The sequence below is a fragment of the Bubalus kerabau genome, chromosome 1, assembly GCF_029407905.1.
Source record: "Bubalus kerabau isolate K-KA32 ecotype Philippines breed swamp buffalo chromosome 1, PCC_UOA_SB_1v2, whole genome shotgun sequence".
Taxonomy (NCBI): domain Eukaryota; kingdom Metazoa; phylum Chordata; class Mammalia; order Artiodactyla; family Bovidae; genus Bubalus; species Bubalus kerabau.
Genome location: NC_073624.1, coordinates 59,599,584 through 59,613,278, shown reverse-complemented (window position 1 = coordinate 59,613,278; position 13,695 = coordinate 59,599,584). Strand labels below are relative to the sequence as shown.

Sequence of the window (13,695 nt, the reverse complement as noted above, 5' to 3'; positions counted from 1 at the left end):
AAGGCAGTTTGTACCTTCTGGAATGTACAAGTTGTTAATAAATTGCATTTCTTACCTTTTTATAGAGTACATTCCTAGTGTGGTGTTTTGGTTTATGTTTTATGATAGGTGCTATAGTTTCAGCGTCTGAATATGGATTTCATTAATCCTTAATTTGTGCCTCCACCAGAAGGAATTGTGTCTTCTAGACTTTGCAAACAGTGCCCTCTTCTGGATGAAGTGACACCTGCTTTTCTGATCTGCAAAGCTTAGAGACAAGGACATGAATGCTAAAATACAGGAAAGGCTCTGGAGACCCCCATATATGGGATTTCTGGTCTCTCTTGGGGATGCAGAGATGGTACCCAGGCCCAGTTCTGTCCCAGTGAAAGGTGAGAGCCCTGGACTTGCATGGCTATAAAGAAAAAGAAAAGAAAGAAAAGCCAAGGACCTGAGGATATGATCACCGTCTGGATCCCGAAGTCTAAACACCTGACAATGAGTTAGATGGATGAATTTAACCTCACTTCAGATTGGTGCAGGAACCCAAACAGAACCTTGATGGGCTTGAAAAAAAATGTCACATACTTAATGCTTAGGATGACTCCTAAAAATCAGACCTTAATCATCTACTAAATTTGTTCAACTTCACCAAAGCAACTGAGTTGGACTGCATTTAAAGGACACTTTTTGAAGCTGTTGAGAGCTTGAGGAAACACTGGTTTCTCTAAAAAAGAATAGAGAAGGGGTTCGCGACCACTGGTGCTATTCATCAATATTTCCCATTCTCTTTCTAGACAAGGATAAGGACTACACTTTCTGTTCCTCCATGAATTTAGATATGGCCAGGTGGTTTGCTGTAGCCAATCAAGTATGAGTGAAAGTTATGCCTTAAAGAATTGGCGCAAGATTCCCCACCGTTCCTTCTCTTTTCCACCATAGGGTGGACAAACTATAGCCCACAGCCCAAATCCAACCCACTGCCAATTTTTATAAATAAAGCTTTATTGGGACACAATCATGCCCATTCTTTTACATATAGTCTATGGCTGTTTGCTTGCTACACAACAGAGTTGAGTAGCTGCCACAGAGACCATATGGCCTGCAAAACTGAAAATATTTACCATCTGGCCCTTTACAGAAGAAGTTTGCGAACCTGTGCTCTCAACAGTGGGGGGTCCCTGAAAGAAAACATCATGGAGCACAGCTCATGCTGGACAAGACTGACACGTAGCAACATAGCACGAGAATGAAATGAACCCTCATTGTTTTAAGCCACTGAGATTTTGGTGGTTTTGCTGCCCCAGCATGACAGATCTAACAAAAATAGCAAAAGAGAATGTATACCCAGAATGTAAAACACCTTGAAAGAAGCTCTCCAAATACTAATGATGGAGAATATGCAAATTCAACATCATTGACATTATTCTTTTAACCAGGTGGGGAATAAGCATGATCCCCACATGCAAATGAGGCTGTTATCGGGTAAGCCAGACAAGTGTGATACTTTTCCCCCTAAAATCAACATGAATTAATTTCTGTATCTAAGGAAGGCCAGGCAGCTCTAATCAGACACTGGTTTGTTTTATGAGAGGAGTAAAGAGGCTCATTACAGCAAATCCCAGGCATGTTGATAAATTCCCAATCTTGGGCTCTCATAAAACTCAGAAACACACTTTCCAATGCCTTCCACACTTCTGAATCACTGAGCCAGAGGCAGCTGCCTGATTTGTGACCTTCAGCCATCCGCCATCTCACATAGATCATTTTCACCAAATAGAGTCTTAAAATTGTCATCATTTTCTTTACATCGACATTTGAAAGAAATGTTAGATTGATCCACCACTGGGTTAGCTATTTTGCAACTTCTCCCGGCTGGTTAAGGAAGTCGTTGTAAATAAATGCAGCTTTTCTGGACATTTTAAATGGTAGCAATCACAACAATTTTAGCAACACAGAGAGGAAGGGAGGATAGAGAAAAAGAAAACTGGAGAAAATGGTCCATGGGCAACACACATCACCCCTAGGGAGCTGGAGTAGAGCTTTTCCCAGCTCCCTCTGATTGGAAGCTGTAACCACTTAGTAGCCAGGAGCTTGGAGGAAAAGGAGCACTGCCTGTCTATGCTTTCCATCAGCCTTGACTTCACATCTGGCTTAATCTAAAAACTCATCTGTGCCCCAAGGGAGGACACAGAGCACTGAAGAAGTGTGGCTCCTCATTAACCCACTAGCAGTTTAGAGGTGAACCCTGGTTGCAAGTACTCAACAAGATCATGGCAGGGAAGTTGGGAGAGTCCATCAGAAAGACCTCTGTGGAGCTAGGGCTCAATTCATCTGAACCTAGGAGTGAAGGGGATGGCAGGAGTAAGGTACTCTGTCTCAGGGATCAGCCTCCAGGAATCCTATGGCTCCATCCCTGGACGCTGGATTTGTGCTGCTCATAACTGCTTCATCCAAATTCGGTTCAGAATGGAAATTCTTCTAACTAATACAGAACTTCATGCTCCCTCAGGCTGTGACTTGTGCTCTCTATGGATCCAAAAACTAAGGAGAAAGAAAGGAAGCATCTTTTCCCTTTTGCCATTAGTGCCAGCCTTCTTATGAGCCTGTCTGATTCCTTCCAATCTATTCCAGGACAATAAGTAGAAACAAGCTTACCAACCCCTTTAGAGCAGGTAGGAACCATAAGAATGGAAATAGAGCTGGAGGCCTCAGCTGAAGTGGTTGAACTGAGACTGGGATTCTGGTTTTGTCAATTGCCTGTAGTTGCTTGTTAAGTTCACAGGTAATTTGCAACTAGGGCAGCTGCTGAACACACTGGAAAAACAAAAGTTCAAAACGGCCTTACTAAATTAAAGGTGAGACCCAAAGCCACCAGCAAATGAAGGTTAATAGAAGGCTACTACTGCATCTCAGATTAAGGTAAAAACAGCAAAACTACCCAAGTACAAACAGCATGTGGAAGTACTGGCTTTGAGCGTGAATGGCAGAGGAAGATCTCCAGGTCTTAGTGGACAAGTTCATTGAGCCAGAAATGTAAGAGAAATGTTAAACCAGAATATAAAAGACAGCAATTATAAAATAATCTTCATTGACTCATATATTGTTTTATTCAACAAACTTTACTGAATGCCTACTATGTGTCATGCATTGTGCTAGTATCTAGAGTGAGATTCAACAAACCAGAGCCCACAAGTCAAATCTGACCTACTATTTGTTTTTGCATGGCCCTTGAGCTAAGAATGATTTTGACATTTCTATAATGCAAAACAAAAAAAAAAAAACAGTATTAGCCTTTCAGAGACAACAGCTATTCAAAGAAGACAGGCCTGCAATGGCTAAAGTATTGCTATCTGTCTCTTTTTAGGGAAAAAGAGGGTTGCCAACCCCCCAGTCTAGGGGTACAAAGTTCAATAAGAAATAACCCTTACCCTCAAGGAACTCACAGTTTGGTATGAACTTAGAAAACAGCATCAGTGCACCTTGTCCTTTCCTGGCTTCACAACCTAGAAGCAAGATAGAAAATTTAAAGGAAGCTCAGGGAAAGTTATAAAGATTAATAAAAGAATGGGAAGAAGGATCTATGAGAAAATTTTAAAAGAATTTGGATTAATTATTTTCAAGAAAAGGAGGCTATGGGGAGACTTAAGAATAGCCTTCAAATATTTGAAGAGATACTATTAAGCAAAAGGTTTTTCCATTCTGGACATAAAGATTAATAGAATGTAGGCTAAAATTTTTTATTATAGAAATGGAAGGATTTCCTGGAAGGCTTTTAAACTTCTACAATGAATTGAGAAATCCATTTTCTTTAATCTTCTAAAACTAGTGTCTTTTCTCATCTGTCTGGGAGCTGTTAAATGTTTGAGTGTTGTCAGAGCTAAAGGTAGAGGTGGAGTAAATGTCCTAAGTTCAACCCAGGTCTCTGATGCTTCCATTCAGAACTTGGGGGTTTTCAGAAGGAGAAAGTCTTTTCCCCCTCTGGGTCTCAATTTTCCTCTCTTGCAAAATGAGAACCTAACATGCTGAGTCTGTGATTTCTTGGGCAGAAACTTTGATATGGTTTAGCAGCTGAGGAAGACAAAGGAGCTTCAAGGATCTCCTCTTATGACAGAGGAGGCAACAGATGCTGTTTCATTCTTTATATGAATAAAGAAACTTAGACTCAATATGTTTTAATTCAAAGGTAACCACTAGTTGCAAAAAAAGAACATATTTACTAGACAGAAAAGACCAAAGAAATTTTGAATAAATGACTAAAGACAGTACAGCATAACAGGGTAATGTCAAGGAGGCATACACAAAGAAAAATATAAAATAAGAAGACAAAAACAAGAACTGACATTCCACAAGCACAGTCAATGTGATGGGGTCGTAGGCCTCTCCTTCGAAGATGAACTCTTAGTGAGACCTAAAAGTTCAAAATTCTACTACATGCTGTTTGTGAGCCACTGAAAACCAAATGGCACACAAGTGTAAAAAATACAGGGGTTAATATGGAACTTGGTTCATGATAGGCATGCTGAAGTCTTTAAGGGTAAAGCATACTAAAGTCTACAGTTGACCATGGAATTCATCAAAAAATAAAGTAAGATGGAAAGATGTTTACATAGAGGGATGGATGGACAGATATGTGAAAAAGTAAATACAGGAATATATTAAATGTAGAAGCTATCCCTGGTTGGGAAGATCCCTTGGAGGAGGGCATGGCAACCCTCCTTCAGTATTCTTTGCCTGGAGAATCCCATGGACAGAGGAGCCTGGTGGACTACAGTCCATGGGGTGGAAAAGAGTTGGACATGACTGAGTGACTAAGCACAGCACAGGAGGTAAATATATAGATGCTTACCGAACAGTTCTGTATGTCTGAATTTTTTTATACTAAAAACTTAGGTGGGGGAATGACTGGCCAAAAATAAAAAAGTATAAAGAGTGAGATTTCATTTTTTGTTGATTCTATCGATGCATAAAGAAAAAGAAAGCTTTTTAAAATAAGTGATATCTGAAGTAGGCAGAATTTGAATTATTTGGGCTTCTTTGCCCTGCTCTTTTTATAGCTTTGATAATAATTCCCAGGCCCACACCAGGAAGTCAACTTCCTTTAATGTGCTCTGTGCTTCTCTCCAAACATGACCATCCCTTGATTTTTAGGGAGGATCGTAAAGAAACAAAGTTTAAAGATAGCTTTTAGGAAATGGTGTTATTAGAGGCTTCCTTATGCTGATTTTTTGTACAGTTCTTCTGTGTATTCTTTCCACCTCTTCTTAATATCTTCTGCTTCTGTTAGGTCCATACCATTTCTGTCCTTTATAGAGCCCATCTTTGCATGAAATGTTCCCTTGGTATCTCTAATTTTCTTGAGATCTCTAGTCTTTCCCATTCTGTTGTTTTCCTCTATTTCTTTGCATTGATCACTGAGGAAGGCTTTATCTCTCCTTGCTATTCTTTGGAACTCTGCATTCAGATGCTTATATCTTTCCTTTTTTCCTTTGCTCTTCGCTTCTCTTCTTTTCACAGCTATTTGTAAGGCCTTCCCAGACAGCCATTTTGCTCTTTTGCATTTCTTTTCCATGGGGATGGTCTTGATCCCTGTCTCCTGTAGAATGTCACAAATCTCCGTCCATAGTTCATCAAGCACTCTATCAGATCTAGGCCCTTAAATCTATTTCTCACTTCCACTGTATAATCATAAGGGATTTGATTTAGGTCATACCAGAATGGTCTAGTGGTTTTCCCTACTTTCTTCAATTTAAGTCTGAATTTGGCAGTAAGGAGTTCATGATCTGAGCCACAGTCAGCTCCTGGTCTTGTTTTTGCTGACTGTATAGAGCTTCTCCATCTTTGGCTGCAAAGAATATAATCAATCTGATTTTGGTGTTGACCATCTGGTGATGTCCATGTGTAGAGTCTTCTCTTGTATTGTTGGAAGAGGGTGTTTGCTATGACCAGTGCATTCTCTTGGCAAAACTCTATTAGCCTTTGCCCTGCTTCATTCCGTACTCCAAGGCCAAATTTGCCTGTTACTCTAGGTGTTTCTTGACTTCCTACTTTTGCATTCCAGTCCCCTATAATGAAAAGGATATCTTTTGGGGGTGTTAGTTCTAAAAGGTCTTGAAACTCCAATACTTTGGCCACTTCAAACGAAGAGTTGACTCATTGGAAAAGACTCTGATGGCTGGGAGGGATTGGGGGCAGGAGGAGAAGGGGATGACAGAGGATGAGATGGATGGATGGCATCACTGACTCGATGGACGTGAGTTTGAGTGAACTCCGGGAGTTGGTGATGGACAGGGAGGCCTGGCATGCTGTGATTCATGGGGTCGCAACGAGTCGGACACGACTGAGCAACTGAACTGAACTGAACTATGCTGATTTACATCTAGAACTCTCCATCAGTAGAAGGACATTGGTCTTAGAATCAGATAGAGTGTGATGTCATCCCAGTTTCATCACACTGTAGCCATGGGCATGTTAATTAAACACTGGTCTTTGGTTAAAGAGAGATATAACATTGGATATGTTATATGTTATCTGATACGACATAACTATACCTCCACTCACGTTTCTAATAAGCACCTTACACTTAACATGTTAAAACCAGCACTCCTGATTTTTCACCTCAATCCTGTTTCTCTTATGGTGGTGATATAGTCACTAAATCGTGCCAACTCTTGCAATGCCATGGACAGTAGCCTGCTAGGCTCCTCTGTCCATGGGATTCTCCAGGCAAGACTACTGCAGTGGGCTTTTCATTTCCTTCTCCTGGCGATCTTCCCAACCCAGGAATCAAACCTGGGTCTCCTGCGCTGCAGGCAGATTCTTTACCAACTGAGCTATAAGCCCCCCCTATTTCAAATGTGGAAGTTTCTCAGTCCAAAATCCTTGGAGTCACCTCTTTTCTCTTTCTCTCATACCATTTATGATGCAAATCCTTCAATAGATTGTGGCTCAACCTTCAATAGATACCCAGAATCAGACTGACTTCATCACATCCAATGCTCCATCTCTGGTACCAACCACTACTGTTTCTTTTCTGGATTATTGCAACAGCCCCAGAACTGGCCTCAAACTTTAGGCCCCTCAGATTAGCCTCAACACAGTAGCCAGACTGGTCTCTTAAAATTATATTGATCATGTCACTTCTCTGCTCAGAATTCTTCAGTGATTCCCCATCTCAATCAGTTAGTTCAGTCGCTCAGTTGTGCCTGACTCTTTGCGACCTCATGGACTGCAGCACACCAGGCCTCCCTGTCCATCACCAACTCCCAGAGTCTATTCAAACTCATGTTCATTGAGTCGGTGATGCCATCCAACCATCTCATCCTCTGTCATCCCCTTCTCCTCCTGCCTTCATTCATTCCCAGCATCAGGGTCTTTTCAAATGAGTCAGCTCTTCACATAAGGTGGCCAAAGTATTGGAGTTTTACCTTCAACATCAGTCCTTCCAATGAATACTCAGGACTGATCTCCTTTAGGATGGGCTAGTTGGATCTCCTTGCAGTCCAAGGGACTCTCAAGAGTCCTCTCCAATACCACAGTTCAAAAGCATCAATTCTTCTGTGCTCAGCTTTCTTTATGGTCCAACTCTCACATCCATACATGACTACTGGAAAAATCATAGCTTTGACTAGATGGACCTTTATTGGCTAAGTCATGTCTCTGTTTTTTAATATGCTGTCTAAGTTGGCCATAGATTTTCTTCCAAGGAGCAAGCATCTTTTACTTTCATGGCTGCAGTCACCATTTGCAGTGATTTTGAAGCCCCAAAAATAAAGTCTGTCACTGTTTCCACTGTTTCCCCATCTATTTCCCATGAAATGATGGGACCGGATGCCATGATCTTCGTTTTCTGAATGTTGAGCTTTGAGCCAACTTTTTCACTCTCCATTTTCACTTTCATCAAGAGGCTCATCAACAGGTTCTTTTTCACTTTCTGCCATAAGGGTGGTGTCATCTCCATATCTGAGGTTATTGATATTTCCTCCAGCAATCTTGATTCCAGCTTGTGCTTCATCCAGCCCAGAATTTCGCATGATGTACTCTGCATATAAGTTAAATAAGCAAGGTGACAATACACAGCCTTGACATATTCCTTTCCCTGTTTGGAACCCGTCTGTTGTTACATGTCCAGTTCTAACTGTTGCTTCCTGACCTGCATACAGATTTCTCAAGAGGCAGGTAAGGTGGTCTGGTATTCCCATCTCTTTCAGAATTTTCCAGAGTTTGTTGTGATCCACACAGTCAAAGGTTTTGGCATAGTCAATAAAGCAGAAGTAGATTTTTTTCTGGAACTCTCTTTCTTTTTTGATGATCCAACGGATGTTGGCAATTTGATCTCTGGTTCCTCTGCTTTTTCTAAATCCAGCTTGAACGTCTGGAAGTTCACAGTTCACATACTGTTGAAGCCTGGCTTGGAGAATTTTGAGCTTTACTAGTGTGTGAGATGAGTGCAATTGTGCAGTGGTTTGAGCATTCTTTGGCATTGCGTTTCTTTGGGATTGGAATGAAGACTGACCTTTTCCAGTCCTGTGCCCACTCCTGAGTTTTCCAAATTTGCTGGCATATTGAGTGCAGCACTTTCACAGCATCATCTTTTAGGATTTGAAATAGCTCAGCTGGAATTCCATCACCTTCACTAGCTTTGTTCATAGTGATGCTTCCTAAGGTCCACTTGACTTTGCACTCCAGGATGTCTGGCTCTAGGTGAGTGATCATACCATCATGATTATCTGGGTCATGAAAATCTTTTTTTTTCCTTTGGGGTAGTTTATTTTTTTATTTTATTTTTTTAATTTTAACTGGAGGCTAATTGCTTTACAATATTGTGGTGGGTTTTGCCATACATTCACATGAATCAGCCATGGGTGTACATGTGTTCCCCATTCTGACCCTCCCTCCCACCTCCCTCCCCATCCCATCTCTCAGGGTCATCCCAGTGCACCAGCCCTGAGCACCGTGCCTCATGCATCAAACCTGGACTGGCGATCTATTTCACATATGATAATATACATGTTTCAATGCTATTCTCTCAAATCATCCCATCCTCACCTTCTCCCAGAGAGTCCAACAGTCTGTTCTTTACATCTGTGTCTATTTTGCTGTCCTGCATATAGGGTCATCGTTACCATCTTTCTAAATTCCATATATAGGCATTAATATACTGTATTGGTGTTTTTCTTTCTGACTTACTTCACTCTGTATAATAGGCTCCAGTTTCATCCGCCTCATTAGAACTGATTCAAATGCATTCTTTTTAATAGCTGAGTAATATTCCACCTCATGCGAAGAGTTGACTCATTGGAAAAGACTCTGATGCTGGGAGGGATTGGGGGCAGGAGGAGAAGGGGACGACAGAGGATGAGATGGCATGATGGCATCACTGACTCGATGGACTTGAGTCTGGGTGAACTCCGGGAGTTGGTGATGGACAGGGAGGCCTGGCGTGCTGCAATTCGTGGGGTCACAAAGAGTCAGACACGACTGAGCAACTGAACTGAACTGAACTGAATATTCCATTGTATATATGTACCAGAGCTTTCCTATCCATTCATCTGCTAGGACATCTAGGTTGCTTCCGTGCCCTGGCTACTGTAAACAGTGCTGTGATGAACATTAGGGTACATGTGTCTCTTTCAATTCTGGTTTCCTCCACGTGTATGCCCAGCAGTGGGATTGCTGGGTCGTATGGCAGTTCTATTTCCAGCTTTTTAAGGAATCTCCACACTGTTCTCCATAGCGGCTGTACTAGTTTGCACTCCCACCAATGATAGAAGAGGGTTCCTTTTTCTCCACACCCTCTCCAGCATTTATTGTTTGTAGACTTTTGGATAGCAGCCATTCTGACTGGCGTGAAATGGTACCTCACTGTGGTTTTTATTTGCATTTCTCTGATAATAAGTAATGTTGAGCATCTTTTCATGTGTTTGTTAGCCATTTGTATGTCTTCTTTGGAGAAATGTTTGTTAGTTCTTTGGCCTATTTTTTGACTGGGTTGCTTATTTTTCTGGAATTGAGCTGCAGGAGCTGCTTGTATATTTTTGAGATTAATTCTTTGTCAGTTGATGAAGATCATTTTTGTATACTTCTTCTGTGTATTCTTGCTACCTCTTCTTAATATCTTAAGGTTAGGTACATACCATCAGCAGACGAACGGATAGGAAAGCTGTGGTACATATATACAATGGAATATTACTAAGCTATTAAAAAACAATGCTTCTGTTAGGTACATACCATTTCTGTCCTTTATTGAGCCCATCTTTGCATGAAATGTTCCCTTGGTCTCTCTAATTTTCTTGAAGAGATCTGTAGTCTTTCCCATCCTATTGTTTTCCTCTATTTCTTTGCACTGATCACTGAAGAAGGTTTTCTTATCTCTATTTGCTATTATTTGGAACTCTGCATTCAAATGGGTATATCTTTCCTTTTCTCCTTTGCCTTTCACTTCTCTTCTTTTCTCAGCTATTTATAAGGCCTCCTCAGACAACCATTTTGTCTTTTTGCATTTCTTTTTCTTGGGGATGGTCTTGATTCCTGCCGCCTGTACAATGTCACAAACCTCCATCCATAGTTCTTCAGGCACTCTGTCTATCAGATCTAATCCCTTGAATCTATTTCTCACTCCTACTGTATAATAGTTAGGGATTTGATTTAGGTAATACCTGAATGGTCTAGTAGTTTTCCCTACTTTCTTCAATTTAAGTCTGAATTTGGCAATAAGGAGTTCATGATCTGAGCCACAGTCAGCTCCCAGTCTTGTTTTTGCTGACTGTATACAGCTTCTCCATCTTTGGCTGCAAAGAATATAATCAATCTGATTTCAGTATTGACCATCTGGTGATGCCCATGTGTAGAGTCGTCTCTTGTGGTGTTGGAAGAGGGTGTTTGCAATGACCAGTGTGTTCTCTTGGCAAAACTCTATTAGCCTTTGCCCTGCTTCATTCCGTATTCTCAATCAGAGTCAAACCCAAAGTCCTTCTTCAATGGCTTACAAGGTCTCTGGGCTACTATCTCTGAAACTTCATCTTCCCTGTTTCTCCACCATTCACTCAGCTCCAGCCATACCAGCCTCCTTACCATTCCTTGAACTTGTCAACCACACACCAGTCCCAGAGCACCCGCTGTTCTCTCTGCCTGGAACTCTCTTCTCCCTGATATCTACATGATTCACTCTCTTCCCCTCTTCACATCTCTGCAAAACTACCCACCTTAGTCATGGACCTGCCCTCCCCAACTATGTGACATGGCAACACCCTGACCCCCACGTTCCCAAGTATGCAAACTCTGTTTTATACTGTTTCACGGTGCCTATCTTTCTCCAATGTATTACATACTTATTTGTTTCCTCTGGTCTGTGTCCCCCACCCCTCATACATAAGCTTCAAGAGGCCAAGAAACTTTTATTTGGTCTCCTCTGTATGCTCAGAACTAGAACAGAACATGGCATTAGTTTCTCCTCAATTTGTTAAAAGAATATAAAAGTGCTCTGAAAATTATAAAGCTGTAAATACATGTGATGGGGCATTATTCTTATTTATATGGGTAAACCATAAGAGAGCCTTTTTTAAAAATCCCCAGTTCATTTTTCTCCTCAACTGCTATATATAAGGAGATTCTTTCTCTGCAACCTGCAGACTAGATACTGCCACACTTCAGGTGACATTCAGCGGTGTGACTCAAAACAGTTAACCACCTGCTCCCCAGGAAACCAGCAGAATGGATACAATGACCCACTGTCACCACCAAAACCCATTAACAATTCCTGGGAAATAAAAATGGAATCTGGCTGTATCGGCTGGAACCTCCATCTTCCAGTAATTTGTCAAAATTACCAACACAAAGGGAAACAGGAGGGACACCCACTATGTGTTCTCCAAGACTTTTAGAAAACATGGAGTTGTTCCTTTGCCCACATACAAGTGAATATACAAGAAAGGTGATATTGTAGATATCCAGGGACTGGGTACGTACAAAAAGGAACGTCCCACAAATGTTACCATGGCAAAACTAGGAGAGTCTACAATGTTACCCAGCATGCTTTGGCATCACTGTAAACAAACAAGGGCAAGATTCTTGCCAAGAGAATGAACGTGCCTATGGAGCATATTGAGCGTTCTTAAGAGCTGAGATAGCTTCCTAAAACGTGCAAAGGAAAAGGATCAGAAAAAGAAGGACGCCAAAGAGAAAGGGGCTTGGGTTCAGCTGAAGTGCCAGCCTGCTCCACCCTGAGAAGCGCACTTCGTGAGAGTCAATGAAAAGGAGCCTCAACTGTTGGAGCCCGTTCCCTATGAACTCATGACCTGACCGGTGTAAAGAAAATAAAGACCTGGACTATACAAATGTTTTTGGAAAAAAATGGAATCTGGTAATAAAATAGTCTAACCTTTTTTCTCCTTTGTGGTTAGTCTCTTTTTCACACGCTCACAGGGTGACGCATGTAGAGGCCTTGCCCTCCAGCCTTCAGACCAGTATTCCCAGAACCAAACAGCTGTGCCAACGCCTCAGCTCCAGGGCCGTGCGCAGAAGCGCTGCACACAGCATTCAGTCCAAGATGGCGGTGGCGGGCGGCGTGCAGAGGGGCTGCGCTGGTGTTGCAGTCTACCACACCCCTGCGCCGGTCCCAGGAGAAATCAGCCCACTCCCCACTGACAAGAATTCCATAAAGGCACTTCCCTGGTGGACCAGTGATTAAAATTCTGTGCTTTCACTGCAGGGGGAACAGGTTCCGGGAACTAAGATCCCGAATTCCCTGCAGTTCAGAAAAAAAGAAAAACCAATAAAGCAGCCTGTAAGGGAGAGCATGTACTCTACAACATGAGCTCACACCTCTCTGTTCCTTAGTCACATTACAGCTTTCCTTTGCTTCTGAACCAAATTCAGTCTCCTTCTATTGGCACAAGCGACACTGGGCAGAAGGGTCCTTGCTAGGGGTTAACTTGGGATTGGTCAATAACAATCAAAATAATATCAGCTGAAGCTACCACCATACCAGAGGCACATCGGCCTGGAGAAACTTATGATCAATGACAGTTCTACTGCACTATTATCTTTAGAAACTTGTAGAAAAATAAGCATTGAATTGGGAATAAAAAAAAAAAAACTGGGTTCCCTGCCACTCCCTTCGGTTCAGGGCTCTCAGCCTCAGCACTGCTGACATCCTGCGCCTATAAAACTTTGATGTGAGGGGTTGTCCTGTGCTTGGTGATACTTGGCAGCATCCCTCATCTCTACCATCAGAAGCATTTTCTCTCTGTTGTGACAACCAGAAATGTCTCCAGACATTGCTAAATGTCTCCTGAGCATTGAGGACTACTACTCTGCCTCCTAGCTATGGAAACCAATAAATTAGTAAGACTCTTTGGGGGTTAATTTCCTTGTTTGTAAAAGAGGCCCAGTAATACCTATCACACAGGATGGCTTTAACAACTAAAAGAAATCATGCATACAAGTACTCAGCAAATCTTACCATATTACTATTTTTGTACCTATTTATTCCTACTCCCAATAAATAATAAGTTATTTATCTTGCTCTAATAAATGTCTTTCCTTATGTAGGCTACGATGATGAGCATCCTGCCTTTCTACAGCCATAAAGTTGAGCTTTTCAGTGCCTTATCAGGTCACACCTGCAACACACAAATTATCTCCAAATCCATTCCCTAGTTGCTTTCTCCTCTTAAAGAGCATGCCCTTTAAAGAGTGCATTAAGAGACTGTCTGC

General features: G+C 41.7%; 1 pseudogene; it reads left to right on the top strand.

The window, feature by feature from the left end:
• Window positions 1-11,793: 11,793 nt before the first annotated feature.
• Window positions 11,794-12,279, top strand: LOC129644532 (60S ribosomal protein L21-like; annotated as a pseudogene).
• Window positions 12,280-13,695: the final 1,416 nt, after the last annotated feature.